Source organism: Terrapene carolina, unplaced genomic scaffold, assembly GCF_002925995.2.
Source record: "Terrapene carolina triunguis isolate 2854851 unplaced genomic scaffold, T_m_triunguis-2.0 Scaffold66, whole genome shotgun sequence".
Taxonomy (NCBI): Eukaryota; Metazoa; Chordata; order Testudines; family Emydidae; genus Terrapene; species Terrapene triunguis.
In genome coordinates, this window is record NW_020664417.1 from 52,965,597 (window position 1) to 52,991,754 (window position 26,158).

Here is a 26,158-nt window from a genome sequence, read left to right on the forward strand (position 1 = left end):
GATTGTGATTTTTTCCCCTTCGACGACTACTCCCTGCAGTGGCGCTGCGCGCTCGGGGCCTGCGCAGATTGGACTCTGGCTGTCGTTTGCACCTCTGTATAACATGAGGCTCGTTTCCCAGGGGTGATGCGAGGGGAGGTTCATGAACGGTAGCGAAGCACCCAGCTAGCACAGGGAGGGCGGCGTATGAGACAGGACTGCAGTGACCGGCTAAGGGCTTTTAAGTGGCTCTACGCCGTCCCCAAGCATCCAGCGGCTCCCTCGGCTTGTGCGACGTCTCCCTTTCCTCCTCCCACCGAGGTGCGCGCAGCTGCTGAGGCGCTGGGAGGCGGCGGGGATTTTACCAAACTGCCGGGGGTCCAGACCTGGGCAGTCCCTGAGGCAGGGTTAACAATAAGGTCACGGCTCAGAGACTCTGTGCTCAGACCCCCAGCCCCAGGGTCTCCCGCACTCGCTGCCTCAGGAGCCGTAGGTGTGGGGCGGCCGGGGGACCCGCCCCTAAAGGAGCTAATGGTGCTGGGCAGGGCGATGTAACTGCTTTGGGACCCGCTCGGGCGCTCCCCACCCGCGAAGGCGCAGGGGTGAGCCCGCAGCCACTGCCTCTGTAGCCGCGCCGGCCCGCTCAGCCCGGCGGAAAGGCGCCATTTTCTCCTCACAGAGCCACCCGCGTCTCTCCCGGGGTGATCTGAGGTCAGGGAGCCCGGGTCCCGCTACGCAGGCTGCGAGCGCGTACGTAGCTGCTCTCCGCGCCGCAGCTGGGCGGCACTAGCCGCGGTGGGAGGCTGCGCATGCCCCTTAGCGGCCAAGGCAAATCACGGGCCCAGCCGCGGCTTCCTGGCGCACGCGCACTGGCGCGGGGCTTAGCCAGTCTGGTGGCTGCTGTTGCCGGTAGGCTCTGGCGGCGCATGCGCAGTGCTGGCGGTGAGGGAATCACAGGCCTGGCTGCTGCTGGAGGAGGATCTGGGCTGTCGGTGGGTTTGGGACTAAGCGCAGGAAGCGGCTTCGCACACTGCGAGGAGCCCGGGGTGGCCAGGCGGCGTGGGGAGCCGGGTAAGGTGCGCGCTGCAAGGACAGGCGGGGCGGCTGTGGCCGGGCGGGGTCCCCCAGATCCCGGGCGGGGGATTGGGGAGCCATTAAAGTTCGACAGTCCTGGCGGGGGTCCCGTCTCCAGGGCAGCGGCGGGGGGTGGGCAGGGACTGCCCTTGGGGGCGGGCGCGGGCTGGGGCTGCGGCTCCCGGCGGGGCGGGGGCTGTTCTATAAGGGACCCGCTAGGCCTTGTGACCCACTTTACTCCTGTCACAACTCCCAGCACGTTTGGAGCCCTGCCCGGCTGGCCCGGCGCCCGGCCGGGCTGCGCCTGCTCTCGCCGCCCCCGGGGCGGGGGTGGGACCCTCGGAGCCGCCAGCTCCCCACCTGCCCGCGGCGCGGGTTGGAACTGGCGCTGCGGCGGGGACCCTGTTTGTTTTCTTTCTCGCGCCTGGAGCCGTAGGCGGCGTCTCGTCCGGTCTGTGCAGCCGGGAGCGGCGCTCCCCGCCCGCACTGCCCCCGCTGTCAGAGGGGCTCTCCCGGCTGCCCGAGCTGGTTGTGTACCGCCTGGTCTGCGCCTCGCGGTTACCCTGCCGGCTCGGAGCCGAGCGTGTCCGCCGCAGCCGTAGCGCCAGGAGCGGTCCTGTCTGCGGAACAGGGTGGGCAGTACAACCAGGCGGCGGGCTGCTGGCGGGGTGCTACCCCGTGGCCTGTCGTTGGCAGGGCTGGGTGTTCTTAGTGTCACTGTTAAATTGCAATGAAATTCAGTGGCGTGAGAAGTTACAGGACAACTGACGTTTGCAACTCGTCAATCCAGTCCTGGAAACCAATAGTCCTGCTGACCTGCAGGAAGGTTTATAAACTTAGACATGTCCCTTTCATAGGGCCCCAAGGCGTTCACTTGCCTGAATCAGCTTGCAGGATCTATCTCTAAATCCCCAAATGATTCACATCATTAGTAATTATAATAGTTAATGCTTGTACAGCGATTTCAGTATAGGAATAGTTGCTTAAATCCTGTTATAGAAAAGAGACTGAAGTTAAGGGTACAGTGAAAAATTTGTTGCATGAATGCATTTTACTTTGTTACAGAAAAACATAAAAACACTTTTTCAGCATGGTGTCTAAGCAGTATTTATTAATAACACCTTAAGTTATTAAAAGTGAAGATTTTACAAATATATTCCCCAGTCCTGCTGGCACTTATGTACATGCCTAACTTCAAGCATGTAAGTAGCCTATCTGATTTTAGTAGAATGGCATGCATACAATTAAGCATGTGCATGTAGGATTGGGATCCTAATTTACTTGGCATTCTTTTTGTGTTTCTCTCAACCTGGAAATTGAAACTCAGTGAAGTTTATAGTCAGTTTAATTTTCATAATTAATGGAGATATCCCATCTCCTAGAACTGGAAGGGACCTTGAAAGGTCATTGAGTCCAGCCCCCTGCCTTCACTAGCAGGACCAAGTACTGATTTTGCCCCAGATCCCTAAGTGGCCCCCTCAAGGATTGAACTCACAACCCTGGGTTTAACAGGCCAATGCTCAAATCACTGAGCTATCCCTCATTTCAGGTTCTCATTGTTCCCTTATTGGAGTTTTAAAAACAGTAAGGAGAATGTTTGTTTAAAAGCTATTTTGATTGGAGGTTTTTGTTTAATAGTTGAAACATTTTGTTTTTCTGAGGTCTCTTAGCATTATGGAGATTCCAAGAAAAATAACATGTGTGTCTCAAATATATTTATTTTATAATACCAGGTGTCCTTGTTAAAGTGTGACTATTGTGCATCTTGGAGTTGGTCTTAAACTGTTGAGAAACTTGTTGAAAGAGAAACAATCACACACCCTAGTAGTGCAATATTTTCCTGAAAAAATTTACTTTGCATTATTACAGAATAGCATGAACAAAAAATTTAATTTTCAGGCTTAAAATTTTAACAGCCAGGCTCAAACATTATACAGCTGCTTCTCACTTATTGCTTGTTTCAATTTCTTTACATCTTCACATAAAGAAGGATGAATGTTTTCTTTGAACTCTTTCATTTTATGCATATTTGTGTTTTACTTTTTGTAAATTGTTTCATTTACATTTTTAGGACTACTTAAATTAGCCACCAGAAGGAGTGTAACATAATTTAAGACTGTCAAAGAGTGGTTATTTGGCCATACAGTTGTAGGCTGATCTCCCTGTGAAGTGCCTCATTGAGGTCAGTGGGGCTTCATACCAGCGTCCACCTGTGAATGACAAGTTACAGGTTGAACTCAATGGGAGGGAGGTTCCTTTGCTAATAGGTGATTACTGTAGTTATAATGATTGAGGCTCCAGGGGCTGTGAGGATCTTCAAGTTTCCTCTGATCTGGCTGCCCTCTCTGAATGTCAAGTGTTTATTTTTGGATTGTTTAATCAGATTCTTCTTCTTGATTGTATGGCACTAATATATATTTTTCTCTCCACGATCTTTTCCATTTTGTTTTTTCACGTATTTAAGTCCCCTTTTTGCTCCCTCCTGTTACCTCCCATGCTGGAAATTTCCTTCCTATTCCTTTAGAATATGTACTGGGAAGCAACACTCTGCCCCTGGGTTATATAACTTTTGCTACTTTGATATTCTAGAACTGTATGCTGCTCAGGAAAATTTGCAACTTCTCATTTATTCGCAAAGTGACTTTATATTTCATCTGGTATATTTTAACAAGGATGGTTCTGATAATTAAATATGTCTCCTGCAATATAAAGGGTTTTAATACTACAAAGAAAAAAGTATACTCAGTGCTTTAAAAAAAAATGTTGACATTCCCATGTTCCAGGACACACCTTTGACAGAATTTGAAGCTTGTAATCTGAATAGAGATTGCGTATGCCTCTCAATTTCTAGTTGCTTTAATTCTTAAGCGAGGGGCATTGGTATACTAATACATAAAAAGTTGAATTTTAATATTCTGAGCACAGCATCTGACACTGAGGGCAGATTTACTATCCTCAAGGCTGAAATTGACAATTCTAAAATCATGTTTGCCAATAGGTACTGGGCAACCTGGGATGATCCAGTTTTGTCGTAATTTTTTTATGAGTATAAATGACATGGGCAACCATCCTGTTATAGCTGGAGCCTTTAACAAAACTCTAGACCAGCCCTTGATAAATCTTCTCCCTCTCTATATAAAAACATGAATACTCATGTATTTCATACATACATAGAAGATTTAGGCTTAAAAAAATGTGTGGAGATTGGGTAATGTTATGACCAGGGTCTATATCTTTTTTTTTTTTTTTCTGCAGCTCATTCAATGTATTCAAGATTGGACTGTTTCTTAGTGTCACAAAACTTGATCAATTCTGTCACTGATTATGCCATTGGTACTATTGTTATATCTGACCATGCTCCTATACATATGTCTTTTAGGCCCCCAGGGTATGCACCCCCGACTGAAATGTGAAGATTAAATACCTCTCTGCTGTTTGATACATCATTTGTTAACTCTGTCCAGCAAGAGTTGGAACTTTTCTTTAAAACAGATGCCTCCATCGCTTCATCAGTTGTCACACTTTGGGAAGCCTTTAAAACCTTCATCAAAGGCCATATAATCTTTTATGCCACATTTAAAAAGAAACACAGAGAACATAGAATTGATACCCTTGTGAAGGAAATTAAGGCCTTGGATGTAGACTGTGCTTCTAATTGCTCCCCAGAGAAACTCTGAATTCTCATCAATTTAAAATATGAAATCAATAAGCTTCTGTCTCAAAAGGCTGAGTTTGCTTTATTCTTTTTGAAACAAAACTACTGGGAATCTGGCGAGAGAGACAGCCTCAAGCAAAAGGCTAACAGAAATAAGATTGCAACTATCGCGAATAGCAGCAATAAATTATATACAACAGTCAGATATTAATAAACAGTTTCAACAATTTTATTCAAAACTATTTAGCTGAAGAGGGAATCACTAAAGATGCCCTAGATAACTTTTTTAGTGGATTGTCTCTGCCACAAATCTCTGACTCTGATGGAACTTTTAGACGCCCGTTTAGAAATCACACAACTGACTCAGGGTATAAAAATATGATGGTCAGAAAGACTCCTGGTACAGATGGGTTCCCAGTTGAATTTACAAAAAGTTCTCTGAAACTTTAACACCTAGGTTATTGAATATGTCCAATGAGACCAAGAATGAGCAAACTCTTCTGCCTACTCTATGAGAAGCTGTAATTTCAGTTATTCCTAAACCTGGGACAGATCTTGAACTATGTAATAATTACAAGACAATTTTTTAAAGCAATTGTGATGCTAAGATTTTAGCTAAAGCTCTTGCTATGTGATTGGACAAAGTTCTCTCTCACATTCTACACACAAATCCGGTAGGCTTTCTTCATAATAGACATGGCTCAGATAACTTGTGTCAACTTATATTATTGCCACTTCAAAAAATTCTAAAGAACTCTTAGCTGTAATTTCTTTAGATGCTGTAAAGGTCTTAGTCCTAGGCTATGCGGGCAATTTTTTGTGTGTGTTAGCAAAATTTGGATTTGGTAAACAATATATTGCTTGGATTAAGCTCTTATACTTTAACCTGACTTCTAGGGTAGTTATCAATGGTATTATTTACACCCCATTTTCATTACAGAGAGATAAGAGACAGGGCTGCCCACTTTCTCCTCTTCTGTTTGATTTAGCTCTAGAACCTTTAGCCTTTGCCAAATGAGCAAATAAACATTCATAGTATCAGGGTGGCCCAAACGGAGAATAAAATTGTGTTCTATGCAGATGATATGTATTTGTATATGTGTTCCAGGTTACCATTCCTAACCTTCTAACTACTGGTAATAAGTTTGGACACCTCTCAGGATATAAAATTAATTGGGATAAATCAGAAATCTTAGACATTAACAATATACCCACAAAGGCCTGTTCTCAAATTGGGACTTTCAGGGCAATCCTCTTATCTGAAATATTTAGGAATACTGATTCACAAAAATATTCAGGGCATCCCTAAGATAAATATAGAACCAGTTGTTGCCCAAGTGGCTAACGATTTGGGGAGATGGAGTTTAAAGCTCAGTTTGTCAGGTAAAATTAATATACTGTTCTTCCCAGAATTTTCTATGTCCTGAACAGTCTGTCTATTTCTATTCCTCAAATTCATTTTAAGAAAGTCAATAATATTTTCTCAGGATTTCTTTGGGTACAGGTAAGAAATCTAGACTGGCTCTGAACAAATTACAGCTCCCCCAATAGTCCCAGTTTGAAAAATTATCATCTCTCCTTTTTGTTAAGCCAGGCATCTCGGTGGATGTTACATATGACCACGCAGACTCCACCCTGGGTTCAGATTGAATGAGAATTGGTATATCCCAGAGGTGGGCAAACTATGGCTTGCAGGCCACATCCGTCCTGCGGGACTCTCCTGCCCGGCCCCTGAGCTCCTGGCCTGGGAGGCTAGCCCCCGCCCCCTCCCCTGCTATTCCCCCTCCCCCGCAGCCTCAGCTCACTGCGCTGCCGGCGCAATGCTCTGGGCGGCGGGGCTGCAAGCTCTTGCCAGGTCGCGCAGCTGCAGAGCCGCGGCCTGACCCAGTGCTCTGTGCTGCACGATGGCATGGCTGGCTCCAGCTGGGCAGCACGGCTGCCTGTCCTGGTGCTCTGGGCGGCACGGCTGTAGCGCTGCCAGCCACCGGTGCTCCAGGCAGCGCGGTAAGGGGCAGGGAGCAGGGGGGGTTGAATAGAGGGCAGGGGAGTTCGGGGTGGTGGTCAGGGGGCAGGGGTGTGGATAGGGGACGGGGCGGTCAGAAGGCAGGGAACAGGTGGACTGAATGGGTGGATGGGGCAGAGGTCCGGGGGGGGCCGGGCCACGCCTGGCTGTTTGTGCCTCTCCTAACCGACCCTCCATACAATTTCGGAAACCCAATGTGGCCCTCAGGCCAAAAAGTTAGCCCGCCCCTGGTATATCCTCTACCCTTTTCAGACATTGTCGGATTAATATAGATTTGATGGCTCCAGAGCTCTCCCAGTGATGGCTGTCATATAAGCTTGGTCAAACTTGGCTAAAAAGTTCTGCTTCCCTTCGTTCTTCCTTGTAGAAGTGGTCATATGGAACAATCCTGTTCGTAAAATCAGTAGCAAAACCTTGATCTGGAGGGATTGGATGGACAGAGGAATTATGACTGTCACAGATAATTGACAATGATAAATTTAAACCATTTTTGTAGATCTTCAATAACAGTTTGCAGAGTGCAGGAAATATCTCCAGTTAAAGTGTTTACTTATTAGTGTATTTAGACCAGATGGATTGGGAGCTCCAGATCATATATTATTTTGGAGGAAACTTCCTGGACTTACTCAGCCAGTATCCTCTTTTGATATTCTGGCCCAAAAAACTCTGCCAAAGATTGATAATTTGAGAGTTGCTTGTATAGTAACTCCTCACTTAACGTTGTAGTTATGTTCCTGAAAAATGCAACTTTAAGCAAAACTATGTTAAGTGAATCCAATTTCCCCATAAGAATTAATGTAAATGAGGGGGTTAGGTTCCAGGGAATTTTTTTTCACCAGACAAAAGACTATATATCTATATACACACACACACACACACACACACAGTATAAGTTTTAAACAAACAATTTAATATTGGTACACAGTGATGATGATTGTGAAGCTTGGTTGAGGTGGAGGAGTCAGAGGGTGGGATATTTTCCAGGGAATGCCTTACTGCTAAATGATGAACTAGCAATTGGCTGAGCTCTCAAGTGTTAACTCTCACAGTCTACAAGGCAGCAGGAATGGAGGGAGGGGAGAGAGCATCGCAGACAGAGACACACACTGTGTGTGTGTGAGAGAGAGAGATGTGCATTTCCCCTTTAAAAACACTGCCTTGTTAATTAGATCAGCTTGTTGAGACCGCAGCTGCTGCTGCCAGCAAGCTCCCTCTGTCCTGAGACTGTTGTGTGTTCCCCCTGCTCTATGGAAGATGGGGTAAGCGGGGTGCAGGAGCAGGGGGGAGGGGGAACACCCTGACTTTGTGCGCTACCCTCACCTGCAGGCACCGCCCCCACAGCTCCCATTGGCTGGGAATGGGGAACTGCGGCCAATGGGAGCTTCGGAGGAAGTACCCGCAGGCGAGGGCAGCGCACAAAGCCCTCTGTCCCCCCTGCCACAGGGACATGGTACTGGCCGCTTCCGGGTGTGGCGCGGGGCCAGGGCAGGCAGGGAGCCTGTGTTAGCCCCACTGTGCGCCGCTGCCACCCTGGAGCTGCTCCAGGTAAGCGGCGCTGGGCCGGAGCCCACACTCCGAACCCCTCCTGCACCCTGCCCCCCAACCCTCTGCCCTGAACCCCTGCCACACCCCAACCCCCTGCCCTGAGCCCCCTGTCGCACCCTCCCGCACTCCAACCCCCTGCCCTGAGCCCCCTCCTGCACGCCGCACCCCATCCTGCACCCCAACTCACTGCCCTGAGCCCCCTCGTACACCCTGCACTTCTGCAACCCAACCCCTTGCCTTGAGCCCCTTCCTGCACACCGCACCCCCTCCCACACCCCACCCCCTGCCCCAGCCCTACATTCTTGGCCCTGCATGCAATTTCCCCACCCAGATGTGGCCCTTGGGCCAAAAAGTTTGCCCACCCCTGGGCTAAAGCATGCAAACATATGCACAAATGAGTTGTAATCTAAATCCTGCGAGTGACGAGTTGTTTGTCAATCTGTCAATTCAAAATGTCTTTCAGGCAGAGGCAGATTACGTTTTTTTCTGGGGCCCTGGGCCAGTCCCCGCACCCCTCCCCTGGTGCTCCTGCCAGGGAGCAGGGTTTGGGCACGGGGCTTGTGCTGCTCTGCTCACCCAGCACTCCTACTGAGAGTGGGTGTGGGGTCTTCCCCCACTACCCAGCAGGAGCACCAGATGGGTGGAGCGGGGCAAACCCCTACACCCCAACCCTGCTCCCCAGGAGGGGAGGGATAGCTCAGTGGTTTGAGCATTGGCCTGCTAAACCCAGGGTTGTGAGTTCAATCCTTGAGGGGGCCACTTGGGGATCTGGGGCAAAATCAGTACTTGGTCCTGCTAGTGAAGGCAGGGGGCTGGACTTGATGACCTTTCAAGGTCCCTTCCAGTTCTAGGAGATGGGATATCTCCATTAATTATCATAGGAGCACTGGGCAGGCGGAGTGGGCCAGTGTGCAGGGGTGCCCATTTTTCGGGGCCCCTGGCATGGGCCCCGTTGGCCCAGTGGCTAATCCGCCACTGCTTTCAGGGTGGAACTATGAGGTAGACCCTGGGGAATCTCTGGCTTCAGTTTGGAGTCTCTGACCCCATGAGAGTTGAAACAGCAAAGAAATGGAAAAGTTTCCTGTGTCTGTTTTGTTTTTTTTATTCAGCCTTCAAGTCCATAGGCCGAGCTTCCTTTCACACAGCTTTTCCAAAGTGTGGTATGGCCATTACCCAATCCTTTGTACCGCAGTCTTCCTTGATGACCCATCTCATTTTGATAGTTCTTCTGGACGACAATACTCTTCCCACCGGGGTTTACAAGTTTAGAGCAAACATTTTCAAAATTATAAAGCAAAATTTGCATATTTCCTTAGCATGGACTACAGACATTACAGATAGGATTAATGCATGCAGCAACTTATAAACATTCAATAGTCAAAACAGTAAATACATTCTTATAAGGTTAATATATATTTTGAGCAATACTAAGGCCATGTTTACACTAGTGAGCTTACAGCAGCACAACTGTTCTGATGGAGCTGCGCCGCTGTAAGATCTCTTGTGTAGCTCTCCCGTGGACATAATAAAACCACCTCAATGAGAAGCTCTCTTGCCAACATAGCGCTGTGCACACTACCACTTATGCTGGCGAAACTTATGCCACTCGGGGTATATTTTTTCAAACCCCTGAGAGACGTAACTTTTGCTGACATAAGTGGTAGTGTAGACATGGCCTAACTAACACATAAGTGAACTGGTCTGGTCTCCAGTTATGAGTCTGTCAGTTCTTAGCTAATGCCTACAGCCTTGGCAAGAGCTGGCATCTGGCCTGCCAGTGTCGCAGTAGCCACATGCTGCCAATGAGCTTTTCACCACTGTGGCACTGAAAGCCCTCTTAGTTTGGGAGAGCTATGCCTGTGTTATACCATTAGTCATCTTGTGTTTGGCACATCAAGGGTGAATCTGTCTTGCCTTGAGGGTCGTGGTGGTGTTCTGCCTTGAATTGAAAACTTGTGTATTAATAGGACATTTAAGAAAAACCATACTGTGATATTGCTGGGCAGAAGCAGAATTGCATAATTGTTTCATTTACATTAAATAGTGTCATATGACTTTTCCATGATAAAAGTATCTGGAAGATCTTAGGAGATGGATTAAAAAAATAAATCAGGCTATTGCTTCAGTATGTTTAAAATGTAAAGTTTAATACCCAAATGGACATTCAGAGAGCTTGGAGACAGTAAAAGTTGTACCCAAGCCATTCAACTATCCCTAACCTTGTGGTGATACAATACCATATTTCAGAGTAAAATAGCACTCTTATCTTTTGCTTTGGGTTTAAAAATATTTTGCAGCAGAAAAGTATAAAAGGTTTCTTTCGCCAATGTCAATTCAATAGTTATGATTTCTAGGCTTTACTAAATGTTTTATAGTTTCCTGGTTGGTTGGTGATTCATATTTCTTTTGGCTAGGCAAAGTTTATTTGCTTTCTATTATTTTATTTCCATAGTAAGTCAGATTGGTCGGGTAATAAAAATTATGCTCCTTAATTTTCAGTCTGAAGATCTGTAGTTTAGTTGCCTGTGTGGTATTTTTTTAACTAGATATGAAAAATTAATATTATTGATTCATTTTTCATATTCAAATTTTGCAGCTGCAAAAAGACAAATTCAACTTACTAGTATGTAATCCGCATGACCATTAAATTGTTCAGCAAGTATGTGTTAAAGATTTTAAAACGCTAATTTGGCCTAATTGCAGTTGCTTGGGGTTGTACAGTATAATTTAAACAAAAGTAAGTATTTTAATCTTAGATCAGGTTCACATTGTGAACATAATTTTTTTTTAACCTGCTCAGTGTTCTCCAGAAGTGTAAAAATAGTCTGTTGTATGGAGTAAAACTACGTTTTCTGAATGTGTGATACAGATGTACTGAGTTTTATATTCTACAAGTGGATTTACATGCAGTATGTGGATTGCATTTGTAATGTTAAGGTCTGAATTTTCAAAGAGTCCTCTGTTCAGCTTTTAACTTTGCACCTGAAATCTTGTGCCCACAGTTAGTCGTAGGAACAAATGTTTAAGTTTTTAAATTCCCAACTACTTTATTTGATTGACAGATGCAAGTGTTTTTTGTGCCAGCAAATCGACTTCTAAATTCTAATGCTTGTCTTCACAATTTATGTGCCTATAATATTATACCATCATTTGACTGTAGGTAATAACTGGAAGACTTTTTTGGGGTAAAACCTCTAATCTTGCATATAAATTAATTTGCTTTTCTTCTTCAGGGTATTGTTTTCCTTGGAGTTTGAAACACACTTCTGTTTTCAAGTAACTTCACCATCTTTTAATAGGGATCAGGTTTATATATCTATATGTCTCTCTCTATATAAAATATTTGGAAAGGTAACTATTTGTTCCTTATTTTTGTGAACTCTCCCTTTTTTCCTGCACCAGAGCCATATATTCTACTTGATGTTTGAGGCAGATAACAGATTTTACAAAACTGCAATATAATTATGTAAACTGTTGATGATGATAGTAGTAATGAAAAGAGCGTTTTCCATAAATATGAAGTCCTGAGTACTGTAGAGTTCCTATGTATTTAGTATTATGTAGCAGCAACAAAATTATTTTGGTTCTGAGTACTTCAACAACTTCAGCATTACAAGTTTTGGACTCTTTCCGTTCCAACCCATGTATTTAGAATTCAGATCTTTTGTGTTAGTTTCCCTATCCAGTCTCAATATGCTGATGAACAAAATTGAAATTAGAAAATCAATTTCAATATTATTTATTAAAGTACATACTTAAATGTAAAAATTAAAAGCTATAGTATGTAGGTCTTACAAGGAGATTCTATTAATAAGAGGTTTTTGTTCGAAAGGAGAGGAGAGGTCAAGGTTTGTGGATTTGTATATACAGTGAGCACACTCTACGTGTATGGAAAAAAGGTAGCTATGCTTATGTAATTGTTCTAAATATCATTTTTAGAACCTGTAAGTGATTTCATGGGCAGCATAGGTCATGATTTAATAAACAATTTATTTTTTGGAGTAGGTAAGATCACTTTAGCTTTTAAGAGAGCCTATTGCAAGAGAGGACAAAATCAGTATAATAAACTGTTAGTACAGCCCAATAAAGCCAGTACTGGAGTAAGATTTATTTGTTAAAAATATTAGCACAAATAGATCCATGTGGGTGTATGTCCTCTGACATGCATCCCTTTGTAGAACTAGGCCATTGAAGAGTCAATTTGGGTAAACTATGTGAGAAGTCTTTTAATATGCACTGTTTTGTTTTATGATACTTTTCAGACGGAAAATACATGATTGCTATTCCCTGCTAAAAGAAGTTTATGGTCTAAAACCCTGCTCCTGCAAGCATTCATTCTGGTAGTTTTGTTACAGAAGTAATCCCATTGACTTCAATGGGACTATTTACTTGAATAAAATTACTTGTGTGTGTTTGCAGGATTGGACATAAATTTGGCTTTACGCAAAGGTGACAGGTAACTGGTAGAGTTGGGATAAGGACAGGACAAAGGCTATAACTATTTGATTGATTGGGGTTGCTTTTACTATTATCATCATCTTGGTTCTTAATATATTTCTGTTAAAATTATTGAAATATTTAATTGTACCTATATGTTATTACAAACAGGGGAAAGAGGAAGAATTGGACAGGAGTGAAGAGGTAAGAAAAAAGGAATAGTGAGGAGTGGTGGGAAGAGAAGTGGTAAGGAACAGTGCATAGGTCAAGGCCAGAAGAGCAGGATGCATAGTGATAGTGGATTGGTAGCTCACAGAAAACGAAAGTGAGGATGTACTGTGATATAAAGAAAAAGTAAATTTAAAGTTGGCAGAGCTAGTAAAAATGGCAACAGTAAGTTGATTTTGGCAGAATAAGACAAAATGCAGTAAAAATAGTGGCACTAATATATTAGATTGGCTGAGTGTATTGGAATGGAAGCAGTGGATCAAATAAAGACTAGTTAAAGGTTAAAACCCGTAAAATGTGTAACTTAAATCACATGACCTGTGACTTCAGTTAAATGGAAAATCACATCTCCAATAAAAAAATCAAAAATGCAAGAAATTAACTTTTAATAGGTGATTAAAAGTAGATCATCATAATGCAATCCACAATGTATGAAAATGATACAAGTGATCCCTTTGATCCAGTATTGCATTTATAATGGTCGCAATCCAAAAATAAAATTGGGAATAGGACGCTTGAGGTTAGTTACATTAATATAGCAAGTTACTCTCAATTTATACTTCCTCCATTACTGAAATTAATTTTGTTGTTTTCTTTAGAAATCTTAAAGAATGTACACACATTCTTTAAGATCTCTATATAATGCATGTGTATACATTTATTTTTGCCCTCTGTGATCTTTTAAAAAAAAATTCAGGGAATTCTCATAATCTTTTTCTTTCTGTGGTCAGATGCGACAGACACATGTTGCAGGTCAACCTCTAATATGTATTCACGACTCTTGTGTATCTTATCCTTAGTATTTCAAAGGAAGTACTGGGTCTCTGAGAATGTGAATCAGCTCAGCAGTTTATGGGATGCTTCTGGGATCTGAGTGGGACTGGCTGCAATTGCATGAGCTACCTTGTGATATTTTTGGCGGTTGTGACTTGCAGATTGAGAACTGCTGTTGATTTATGTAGGGTGTCAAATGTGTTACTGTTGCTAATACTTTCTAGGCTACTATGAGGAAAGATTTGAGTTTCAGGTAGACTAAAATGGATGATTGGAATGTTGTAAAAATAAGGGTTTTATTTCTATTTGGAGGGAAAATGGTGGGAAATTTTTAGTTGGGAAATTAATTTTTTTTGGTTACCAATCCAATTTGCCTAAAAACTTGAACATTTTTGTCCTTATGCTGAGCTATTAATTCCTCTTTTTTTCCCCCCTCCCTTTGTTCTCATTCATTTGTCTGAGTGCATCCATCCTCTGCCCACGCATATTCCCAATATCACTTTCCTGTACAAGTGTCACGTTATTCTATACTTGTTTCTTTTTTCTTCTCTTTTCTTTGTCATCTTCTTTCTCCTCCTTCTAAGTTCCTTGCGCATCTACCCATATTTCCCTCCTCCCTTCCCAGTTGACAATACTATAACTCAAAACACTTCTTTTTGAACAGACTATTTTCTACTCTTGTTGCTTGAGATGCCAGAAAAGGCAAAATGATCAATGCTACTTTCAATAAGTGCCCTGATGGCAAAAGTGTATTCTGTTACTCAACGCTTTTATTTACCAAGAGCAGTCTTTTGTGCAACTTGTTTTAATTATACCTAAAGTATCTTAACATGAAGTTCTATTACTAGTTCTAACTTTATTACTATTGTTCAGTACATCCAGCTATATTAGTAAAGTACAGTATTATGTATGTTAACCAAAACTGTTCTTCTTTGAAGTAATTAAACAAGCATACAGAATTCTCCAGACATGTAGTGATTTTTAGTTAAATGTGCAAGGAGCAAAACTGTTTCCTTTAGTTCTTTTCATAAATTGCAGTTTTTGTGGGTAAAGAGGATATCTACTGTGTAAACAAATATCTTATGCTTGCTTAAACCATCTGCCCTGTGCTGTAAGCTGTTATTGTATGACTTTGCATTTATTAGTGAGTTGTTTTGGACTCAAATACTTGAATGGAATGGTTTTGGATCAGAGTGCTAGAGAATGATGTTTACATATAAATGCCAAAGATTTGGAGTAGCTTGTGATCCTTATAATTGCTGTGGAAAGTTGAAGTTTTTGAACATACCTTTGAGGGGAAATGTTAGCACATGATAAAACTTATCTTTAGGAATACATGGAGACGGGGGCCAGGAACCCTTGAAACGTAAATCAGAAAATCTGAAAGATCAGAGAAATCAGAAAATGTACTCCAACAAAACCATCTAACTTTCCTTAGTTCAGTAGACAATTGCAGACCTCTCTTCTTCAAAAGCTATAGGAAATAGAATGGCATTTTTTAAAGGATAAAGTTGTAACTGACATTACTTGTTGGAGCACACAGTTCCTTATTTTTACCAAGTGGTTCTTACCTTAATCAGAAATGGTGGTATTTGTTTCTCTAATTACAGGGTTGTGTAAGTTTCTCATCTTGGATTGGCATGTGAAATATAGTTTTACCTGAAATACATGATATCTCTGCATTCTTCTTTGCAGTTTGTGGCTCTGATTAAATTAACATTTTAATATAGTGATTCATTTTAAGAAGGCTTGGTTTTTGGCCATCCAAAACAAATTTTTTTTGCATATTAAATATACACCTCTACCCCGATATAACGCGACCCAATATTACACGAATTCGGATATAACGCGGTAAAGCAGTGCTCCGGGGGGGCGGGGCTGCGCACTCCGGCGGATCAAAGCAAGTTCGATATAATGTGGTTTCACCTATAACACGGTAAAATTTTTTTTTGGCTCCCAAGGACAGTGTTCTATAGTGGTAGAGGTGTATATGTAACTGAGCTGCTGGTAGGTTGAAGCTAGGGTTCCACTATAAGTCCTACTTCTGAACTCCATCACTTTAAGTAGTTTTGCCAAAAATGTTCTTTTGGCCTGAAATTTTCATGATTACAGCAATTGGGCCAGAGGGGAATATTTTGGAAAGTTGAAACAATTTCCTTTAAATTGTTTTTATTACAGCAAAAATGTACCATTTTCAGTCTTTTCAAATAACGTTTGACTTTTTTATATCTGTCTTTATTATTAAATGTTTGTTTTCATAACTTTGCATGGCGCTTTAGAGATTAAAAAGCATGGTCCCTGCCTTGAAGAGCTTGCAATCTAAATTTGACAAAAATAGAAAGTGAAGAAGAGAGCCTAAGGAAAGAGGAGGAGGAAGGATTCAAATGAATAAAAATGTGTTATAGTGAGTGAATCATACAAGTTGACATTTTGAGGTAGCGACTGAGATAAGGTGGGAAGGGAGGATAAGAGAGAGTATAAGTGGAAGACAGTGGAAAGCAAGGCCGAACAAGTGGAGTAGGGATTTGAAGGAGGAAAGTGAGGAGGCTTGATAGGAAGAGGGATGTTATTTCAGGTGTAGGAAACATCACTGAAAAATTTGATGAGGGGAAGAAGCTACAAGGTGAGAAATTGAGAAATGGTAGAAGATATAGGCAAAAAAAGAGCTATGCAGAGACTTAGGGCTTGTCTACATTGTGCTAGTGCAAACCAGCTGAGATGTAAATTCTAGTGTGCATCAGCATGTTGCACACTAATTGGCCTGTTGGACTGTTTGAAACAGGACTACATTAACATGCATTAGGGAACTTTTTGTGCATGCCAGCAGGGTCCACACGGACCAATTAGTGTGTGACACGCTGGTGCACACTAGAACTTACACCCTAGCTGGGGGGTATTAATGCACCATGTAGACAAGCCCTTGGAAATGGGTTGAAGAGTTTGGCCTTCATTCAGAAAGAGACAGGAAGACAGTTAAGCAGTGGTCACCAACCGGTCAATTGCGATCAACTGGTCGACCCTAGAGGATCTTCCAGTCAATCGCGATCTCCAGCAGCATAGCAGGGCTGCCGCTAAGACAGGCTCCCTGTCTGCCCTGGCCCCACGCCACTCCCAGAAGCGGCCAGTGTGGCCCTGGGGGTGGGGGGATAAGGGGTCTCCCTCCGTGCACTGCTCCTGCTTGCAAGCACTGCCCCTGCAGCTCCCATTGGCCGGGAACAGGGAGCTGTGGCCAATGGGAGCTGCGGGAGTGGTGGTTGCAGAGATGGGCAGCGCACGGAGCCATGAGCCTCCCATCCCCCTCCCCAGGAGCTCCAGGGGTGCGTTGGCCCCTTCTGGGAGCAGCATGGGGCTGTGCTGGGCAGGGAGCCTACCTTAGTGGCAGCCATGCTGCACCGCCAACCGAGAGTCGCCGGAGGTAAGTGCTGCCTGGCGGGATGCCGCACCCCAGTTCTGAGCCCACTCCTGGAGTCAGCACCCCAAACCAGCCCTGATCCTCTCCCAGAGCCAGCACCCCATACTCCCTGCTCCAGCCCTGACCCCCCTCCCACAGCCAGCACCCTGTATTCCCTCCTTCACCGCAACACTCTGCCCTAGCCTGGAGCCCCCTCCTGCACCCAAACTCCCTCCCAGAGCTTGCACCCCATACTCCCTCCTGCACCCCAAGCGCCTGCCCCAGGCTCAGCCCAGAGCCTCCTCCCACACTTGAAAACCCCTCGGCTCCAGCCCAGAGCCCGCACCCTCTCCTGAACTCCTACCACAGCCTGGTGAGGGTGGGGGAGAGCAAATGACGGAGCAGGGGTGGAGTGAATGGGGCAGGGCTTTGGGGATGCCACGGGGAAGGGGCAGGTTAGATCCTGGATTGTCCTTAAATTCAAAAAGTGATCTTGGTCATAAAAAGGTTGGAGACCACTGCAGTAAAAGGACTTGAGGACATATTGATATGGTCAGTGTGGTAGGGGAGAGAGGACACAAGTTATAAAGCATTAGTATTGTTTCAATACTCTTTCTTTTTTAAAAAATCCTAGGAAATTCATATGTTAAGGCAGTCATAAAATGAACTCAAGAACAGTGACTCCTATAACTGAAAATTCATTTGAGCTTCAAATTCCAACACCAAGGCCTGGTCTACACTGAGGGGGCGGGGGGTGTCGATGTAAGATACGCAACTTCAGCTACGGGAATAGTGTAGCTGAAGTCGACGTATCTTTCGACTTACCTCCCATCCTCACGGCACGGGATCAACGGCCTCGGCTCCCCCGTCAACTCCGCTACCGCAGCTCGCCCTGGTGGAGTTCCAGAGTCGACAGGAGTGCGTTCGGGGATCGATATATCGATCCCCGATAGATCGATCGCTACCCGCCAATCCGGCGGGTAGTCTGGATGTACCCTAACTCTGCCTTCATATCCAGCTAATCACCTCCATAAGCCTGAGACCTTTTTACTAAGTTGTCCTGCCTCATCTATATTTTAATATTGTTAAATAATAATCCACATATACGCACTTAAACATCAAAGTGATTTGTATTTTATGTAAAATAATCATTGAATCACTGCCAACTCATCTCATGTCATAGGCTTAAGAGCTGGTCTTTGGATTTTAAGTTGATTTCAACTGATACATACTCTTGTATGTCACTTTCAATTGCTTTCATTTGAGAATCCAATTTCTACTCATTTGCCAAGGACCTCGGTCCTGATTTTTTACTGGAGCATCTCTCAATTGCAAAGGGTTTGCCTGCATAGATCTTATTGCAGGATTGGTGTCAGAGTCATCAGTAAATCCTGACGTCCTGCTATTTGTCCCAGAAACTATTGTTTTGGACCCAGGAAATGCTTTTTAAAAACACATGAGCATACCAGTGATACTGTTAATGGACTTTAAAAAAAAAGTTTACACTGTCCCTTTACTGTAAATAGAAGTAGCTGAAGCAGCAATTGCTTTTGGTTTGTATGTTTTTCCCACTTCTGGCAATGCTAGGGGCTTGATTTCAGAAGTGTTGGGCACCTATAACTCCCTTTGACTTCTGTTGGAGTTTTGGGTGCTGAGTGCTTCTGAAAAATCATAGGCCCATAAGCAGTGTATAAGACTTAAAGAAGAGATGGCCAACTTGGTGACATGGTGACAGACAAAGAAGCTGCTACATGAGATGCACTAGCTCAAGAACAGTCTTAAGACTTGTGTTTCCTGGATCAGTTTTACTCAAGCATGTAAGTGAGGTGTTTGAACTCTCAATGGACAGTAATTGCTGTGTGTATTATCACCATTTGCTAACTCAGTTGTGAAGTGCCATTAGGAGCCTTTTTGAGTCAGAGAATTGATGCTCTTGGAGCAGCTGTGTAATGGGAGGTAGAAAGGGTTAGAAGATATATCATAGAATAGCTCCAGAATGGAGAATTGTGGAATATGTGAAAAACTCTTCTGGGTCACTGCTAAGAGAGGCTAAGCATATGTGCTTGAATAGTTATGATGGGGCAGGAGGAGAAGAGATTTCGCTTATTGGGTTGTTTTCTTAATTTTAAAAATAAAGTGTACTCTAGGCAAACTCAAAGGACTTCAGAAGTGATCTGTAGAGATTAGCATTTTTGAAGCAGTGAATAAAATTGCCGTAGGTTTATATAAAACCTTTTTAAAGGTCTGAGTTATGTGTAGGTGTAAATACAATTAATAAACTTGAGCTGCAGTATTACCAATAATAAACAAGAAATAAGCAGTTACCAGAAGGTAATAATTATTAAGTATTCACTAAGCTTTTGAGGCTTTGGGAGCTCAGAACCAGCAACATAACATGATTAATTGCATTCTTCAATAAGATTCTCATTAAATGAAGTGGATTAATTTTTAAAAAAAATTGCTTCACTGGTCTTCCTGCTGCTCTTTAAGCGCTTGCAACAAACCAGAGGAGCTTATGACTTCCAGCAGGGGTTTCAGAAAATCTTGTTGGCATCATTGCATCACTTGTACTAGCTTCAGTTTTAAAGACTGCTTCTGTTTTGGAGTTTGTTTCAGGTATTTTTGGCTGCAGGTTGAATACTGTAGAATAACAAAGTAAGATTGAATTGTTCACTAAACTAATTTGCTAAATCAAATTATATTAGAGCTAAAATATGCAAGTATAACAAAATGTTCCTAATAACCCTGACTTGCTTTTATCTACTTTATCAGACTTCTCTAGTTGATAATTCTGGTAGAAGTAGAGTGCTAATTTACTAAGGCCCAGGCTACACTACAAACTTAGGTTAACTTAAGTTACCTTGCATCAACCTACCTATTCATGTGTCTGCACTCAGATGTGTTCCCGGATGACATAAGCATCCCGTTACTGAGGCGTAATAAAACCACCTCCCCCAACAGTGTAGAGCCATAGAAACATAGAATATCAGGGTTGGAAGGGACCTCAGGAGGTCATCTAGTCCAACTCCTGCTCAAAGCAGGACCAATCCCCAACTAAATCATCCCAGCCGGGGCTTCATCAAACCTGACCTTAAAAACCTCTAAGGAAGGAGATTCCACCACCTCCCTAGGTAACCCATTCCAGTGCTTCACCAACCTCCTAGTGAAAAAGTTTTTTCCTAATATCCAACCTAAACCTCCCCCACTGCAACTTGAGACCGTTACTCCTTGTTCTGTCCTATAGATTCATAGACTCTAGGACTGGAAGGGACCTCGAGAGGTCATCGAGTCCAGTCCCCTGCCCTCATGGCAGGACCAAATACTGTCTAGACCATCCCTGATAGACATTTATCTAACCTACTCTTAAATATCTCCGGAGATGGAGATTCCACAACCTCCCTAGGCAGTTTGTTCCAATGTTTAACCACCCTGACAGTTAGCAACTTTTTCCTAATGTCCAACCTAAACCTCCCTTGCTGCAGTTTAAGCCCATTGCTTCTTGTTCTATTCGTAGAGGCTAAGATGAACAAGTTTTCTCCCACTTCCTTATGACATCCTTTTAGATACCTGAAAACTGCTATCATGTCTCCTCTGTCTTCTCCTTTCCAAACTAAACAAACTCAATTCTTTCAGCCTTCCTTCATAGGTCATGTTCTCTAGACCTTTAATCATTCTTGTTGCTCTTCTCTGGACCCTCTCCAATTTCTCCACATCTTTCTTGAAATGCGGTGCCCAGAACTGGACGCAATACTCCAGCTGAGGCCTAACCAGCGCAGAGTAGAGCGAAAGAATGACTTCTCGTGTCTTGCTCACAACACACCTGTTAATGCATCCCAGTATCACGTTTGCTTTTTTTTCAACAGCATCACACTGCTGATTCATATTTAGCTTGTGGTCCACTATAACCCCTAGATCCCTTTCTGCCATACTCCTTCCTAGACAGTCTCTTCCCATTCTGTATGTGTGAAAATGATTGTTCCTTCCTAAGTGGAGCACTTTGCATTTGTCTGTATTCAACTTCATCCTGTTTACCTCAGACCATTTCTCCAATTTGTCCAGATCATTTTGAATTTTGACCCTATCCTCCAAAGCAGATGCAATCCCTCCCAGTTTGGTATCATCTGCAAACTTAATAAGCGTACTTTCTATGCCAATATCTAAGTCTTTAATGAAGATATTGAACAGAGCCGGTCCCAAAACAGACCCCGGCGGAACCCAACTCGTTATACCTTTCCAGCAGGATTGGGAACCATTAATAACTACTCTCTGAGTACGGTTATCCAGCCAGTTATGCACCCACCTTATAGTAGCCCCATCTAAGTTATATTTGCCTAGTTTATCAATAAGAATATCATGCGAGACCGTATCAAATGCCTTACTAAAGTCTAGGTATACCACATCCACTGCTTCTCCCTTATCCACAAGACTCGTTATCCTATCAAAGAAAGCTATCAGATTAGTTTGACATTATTTGTTCTTTACAAATCCATGCTGGCTATTCCCTATCACCTTACCACCTTCCAAGTGTTTGCAGATGATTTCCTTAATTACTTGCTCCATTATCTTCCCTGGCACAAACGTTAAACTCACTGGTCTGTTGTTTCCTGGGTTGTTTTTATTTCCCTTTTTGTAGATGGGTACTATGTTTGCCCTTTTCCAGTCTTCTGGAATCTCTCCTATCTCCCGTGATTTTCCAAAGATAATAGCTAGAGGCTCAGATACCTCCTCTGTTAGCTCCTTGAGTATTCTAGGATGCATTTCATCAGGCCCTGGTGACTTGCAGGCATCTAACTTTTCTAAGAGATTTTTAACTTGTTCTTTTTTTATTTTCTCTTCTAAACCTATCCCCTTCCCATTAGCATTCACTATGTTAGGCATTCCTTCAGACTTCTCGGTGACAAAGAAGTCATTAAGCATCTCTGCCATTTCCAAGTTTCCTGTTACTGTTTCTCCCTCTTCACTGAGCAGTGGGCCAACCCTGTCTTTGGTCTTCCTCTTGCTTCTAATTTATTGATAAAAAGTCTTCTTGTTTCCCTTTATTCCCATAGCTAGTTTGAGCTCATTTTGTGCCTTTGCCTTTCTAATCTTGCCCCTGCATTCCTGTGCTGTTTGCCTATATTCATCCTTTGTAATTTGTCCAAGTTTCCATTTTTTTATATGACTCCTTTTTATTTTTTAGATCATGCAAGATCTCGTGGTTAAGCCAAGGTGGTCTTTTGCCACATATTCTATTTTTCCTACGCAGCGGAATAGCTTGCTTTTGGGTCCTTAATAGTGTCCCTTTGAAAAACTGCCAACTCTTCTCAGTTGTTTTTCCCTCATCTGGTACCACTGAGAACAGTCTAGCTCCATCCTCTTTGGAACCCCCTTTCAGGTAGTTGAAAGCAGCTATCAAATCCTCCCTCATTCTTCTCTTCTGCAGACTAAACAATCCCAGTTCCCTCAGCCTCTCCTCATTAGTCATGTGCTCCAGCCCCCTAATAATTTTTGTTGCCCTCCGTTGGACTCTTTCCAATTTTTCCACATTCTTCTTGCAGTGTGGGGCCCAAAACTGGACACTACTCCAGATGAGTCCTCACCAATGCCGAATAGAGGGGAATGATCATATCCCTCGATCTGCTGGAAATGCCCCTACGTGTACAGTCCAAAATGCCGTTAGCCTTCTTGGCAACAAGGGCACACTGTTGACTCATATCCAGCTTCTCGTCCAGCTTTTCTGCAGAACTGCTACCTAGCCACTTGGTCCCTTGTCTGTAGCAGTGCATGGGATTCTTCCATCCTAAGTGCAGGACTCTGCACTTGTCCTTGTTGAACCTCATCAGATTTCTTTTGGCCCAATCCTCCAATTTGTCTAGGTCCCTCTGTATCCTATCCCTACCCTCCAGTGTATCTACCACTCCTCCCAGTTTAGTGTCATCTGCAAACTTGCTGAGGGTGCAGTCCACGCCATCCTCCAGATCATTAATGAAGATATTGAACAAAACCCGACCACGGACCGACCCTTGGGGCACTCCGCTTGATATCGACTGCCAACTAGACATGGAGCCATTGAACACTACCCATTGAGCCCAACAATCTAGCCAGCTTTCTATCCACCTTATAGTCCATTCATCCAGCCCATACTTCTTTAACTTGGAGGCAAGAATACTGTGGGAGACTGTATCAAAAGCTTTGCTAAAGTCAAGGAATAACACGTCTGCTGCTTTCCCCTCATCCACAGAGCGAGTTATCTCATCATAGAAGGCAATTAGGTTAGTCAGGCATGACATGCCCTTGGTGAATCCATGCTGACTGTACCTGATCACTTTCCTCTCCTCTAAGTGCATCAGAATTGATTCCTTGAGGACCTGCTCCATGATTTTTCCAGGGCCTGAGGTGAGGCTGACTGGCCTGTAGTTCCCTGGATCTTCCTCCTTCCATTTTTAAAAGATGGGCACTACATTAGCCTTTTTCCAGTCATCCGGGACCTCCCCCGATCGCCATGAGTTTTCAAAGATAATGGCCAATGTCTCTGCAATCACATCCGCTAACTCCTTTAGCACCCTCGGATGCAGCGCATCCGGCCCCATGGACTTGTGCTCGTCCAGCTTTTCTAAATAGTCCTGTACCACTTCTTTCTCCACAGAGGGCTGGTCACTTCCTCCCCATGCTGTGCTGCCCAGTGCAGTAGTCTGGGAGCTGACCTTGTTCGTGAAGACAGAGGCAAAAAAAACCATTGAGTACATTAGCTTTTTCCACATCCTCTGTCACTATGTTGTCTCCCTCATTCAGTAAGGGACCCACACTTTCCTTAACTTTCTTGTTACTAACATACCTGAAAAAACCCTTCTTGTTACTCTTAACATCTCTTGCTAGCTGAAACTCAAAGTGTGATTTGGCTTTCCTGATTTCACTCCTGCATGCCTGAGCAATATTTTTATACTCCTCCCTGGTCATTTGACCAATCTTCCACTTCTTGTAAGCTTCTTTTTTGTGTTTAAGATCAGCAAGGATTTCACTGTTAAGCCAAGCCGGGTGCCTCCTATATTTACTGTTCTTTCTATACATCAGGATGGCTTGTTCCTGCAACCTCAATAAGGATTCTTTAAAATACAGCCAGCTCTCCTGGACTCCTTTTCCCCTCATGTTATTCTCCAAGGGGATCCTGCCCATCGGTTCCCAGAGGGAGTCAAAGTCTGCTTTTCTGAAGTCCAGGGTCTGTATTTTGAGGCTCTCCTTTCTTCCTTGTGTCAAGATCCTGAACTCGACCATCTCATGGTCACTGCCTCCCAGGTTCCCATCCACTTTTGCTTCTCCTACTAATTCTTCCCTGTTTGTGAGCAGCAGGTCAAGAAGAGCTCTGACCCTAGTTGGTTCCTCCAGCACTTGCACCAGGAAATTGTCCCTTACACTTTTCAAAAACTTCCTGGATTGTCTGTGCACCGCTGTTTTGCTCTCCCAGCAGATATCGGGGTGATTGAAGTCCCCCATGAGAACCAGGGCCTGTGATCTAGTAACTTCTGTTAGTTGCCGAAAGAAAGCCTCGTCCACCTCATCCCCCTGGTCTGGTGGTCTATAGCAGACTCCCACCACGACATCACCCTTGGTTGACTTGCTTTGGTAGATGCAGTGGGAATGTAGACACAGCTCTGCCCCGTCAAGCTGTGCTCACTGTGATTGGAGCCGGAGAGTGGTGTTATGCTAGTGCCCTCCAAAGCTAGGGTGACCAGATGTCCCGATTTTATAGGGACAGTCACAATTTTTGGATCTTTTTCTTACATAGGCTCGTATTACCCCCCACCCCCTGTCCCGATTTTTCACATTTGCTGTCTGGTCACCCTATCCAAAGCTGAAGTATCAATAAGCATTTCTCATTTAAAGTTTCTATGGAAATAAGGGAAGGTGTCTTGTCGACCCTGATAGTCCTCCAGCTGCTGTCTCACAATGCCCCAGTCCCTGTGACAGTGACCATTCTGCTCACAACTATAAACTCCGCTGCCCAGGGTTCACAAAGAGTAGAAGCCCTCTGCCCCCCTTTAAAAACTGTATGTTTTTTGAAATGCCATTTCCTGGTTGCGCTCTGTGGTGAACACATCTAGCAGCTGACCTTTGTTTGCATCCAACCAAACATGGGTCCATGCACGCAGAGAGGTATTAGATGCACTTCTGCTAGGAGCAGACAGGAAGGATTAGATCCCTTGGGCCTGTGAGGAGAAGAGGCTGTGCAAGGACAGATATGGAACAGCTGTAGAAATGTGGACAGCTACGAGCAGATTGCATGGAGGACACAGGCAGAAGGGAAGGACAGGGATCAGTAGCAGTGCTGCATGAAAGTGAAGATACTTTGCCTGGGACATCATGTGGCAAGGAAGGGCAACTACAAATCTAGTGCTGAACCATAGACCTGCTGCTTTTACAATGAACTGCATGCCATACTTGGAGTGACCCCACCAGCACCCTGTGGATACCTCAGAAGAGCCTGAGATGGAGACCCCTGCTCTGAACAGCGAGGGGAGAGAGGAGATGAGGTGGGGGGCTCCAACCATACTGTGAGCCAGGACCTCCATAGGAGTCTAGCATGTCTTGCCAGGCAAGTGTGGATGAGCCCACTGATGAAGGGGATGAGAGATTGGGTAAGTGTGTGCTGCATTTTTCTTTACAATGTTTTATTTGCTTTTCCTTCCTCTCCTCTTCCCCCTCTGCCCTTTACTGATGGCCCCTGTCCCATCCCAAAGTGTATGAGACAAAAGTATTGACAATTTTCATTGTTTTACTAGTATACTGTGAGAAATTAAAAAGTTAGGAAGCAAATTTGAAATAAATACTTGAACAGTACTATGGCAGGCCAATTTCACGAGCCACATCAATTCAGTGTCCTGTGTTTGGGTAGAGGTAGAGTCGGCATCTGCTTCTGTTGGGCTAGATGAGGGGCCATGTGGCACACCTTGTTTATGTGAATAGGGATGTCCATTTTATCTTCCTGAGAGTTCTCGATGGCACTTTCATGGAGATACTCAGAAACCTTTGGGAGAAGATTGCAAAGGATGGCAGTCTTGTTTCTTCCTCCACAGTA

At 43.9% G+C, this 26,158-nt stretch overlaps 1 long non-coding RNA gene across 1 annotated transcript in view; it reads left to right on the top strand.

The window, feature by feature from the left end:
- Positions 1–949: 949 nt before the first annotated feature.
- LOC115271165 overlaps positions 950–26,158 on the top strand; it is a 65,585-nt gene continuing 40,376 nt past the window's right edge. The window contains exon 1 of the long non-coding RNA XR_003899766.1: positions 950–1,050. This is a non-coding gene — a long non-coding RNA (uncharacterized LOC115271165). The remainder of the gene's footprint in view (positions 1,051–26,158) is intronic.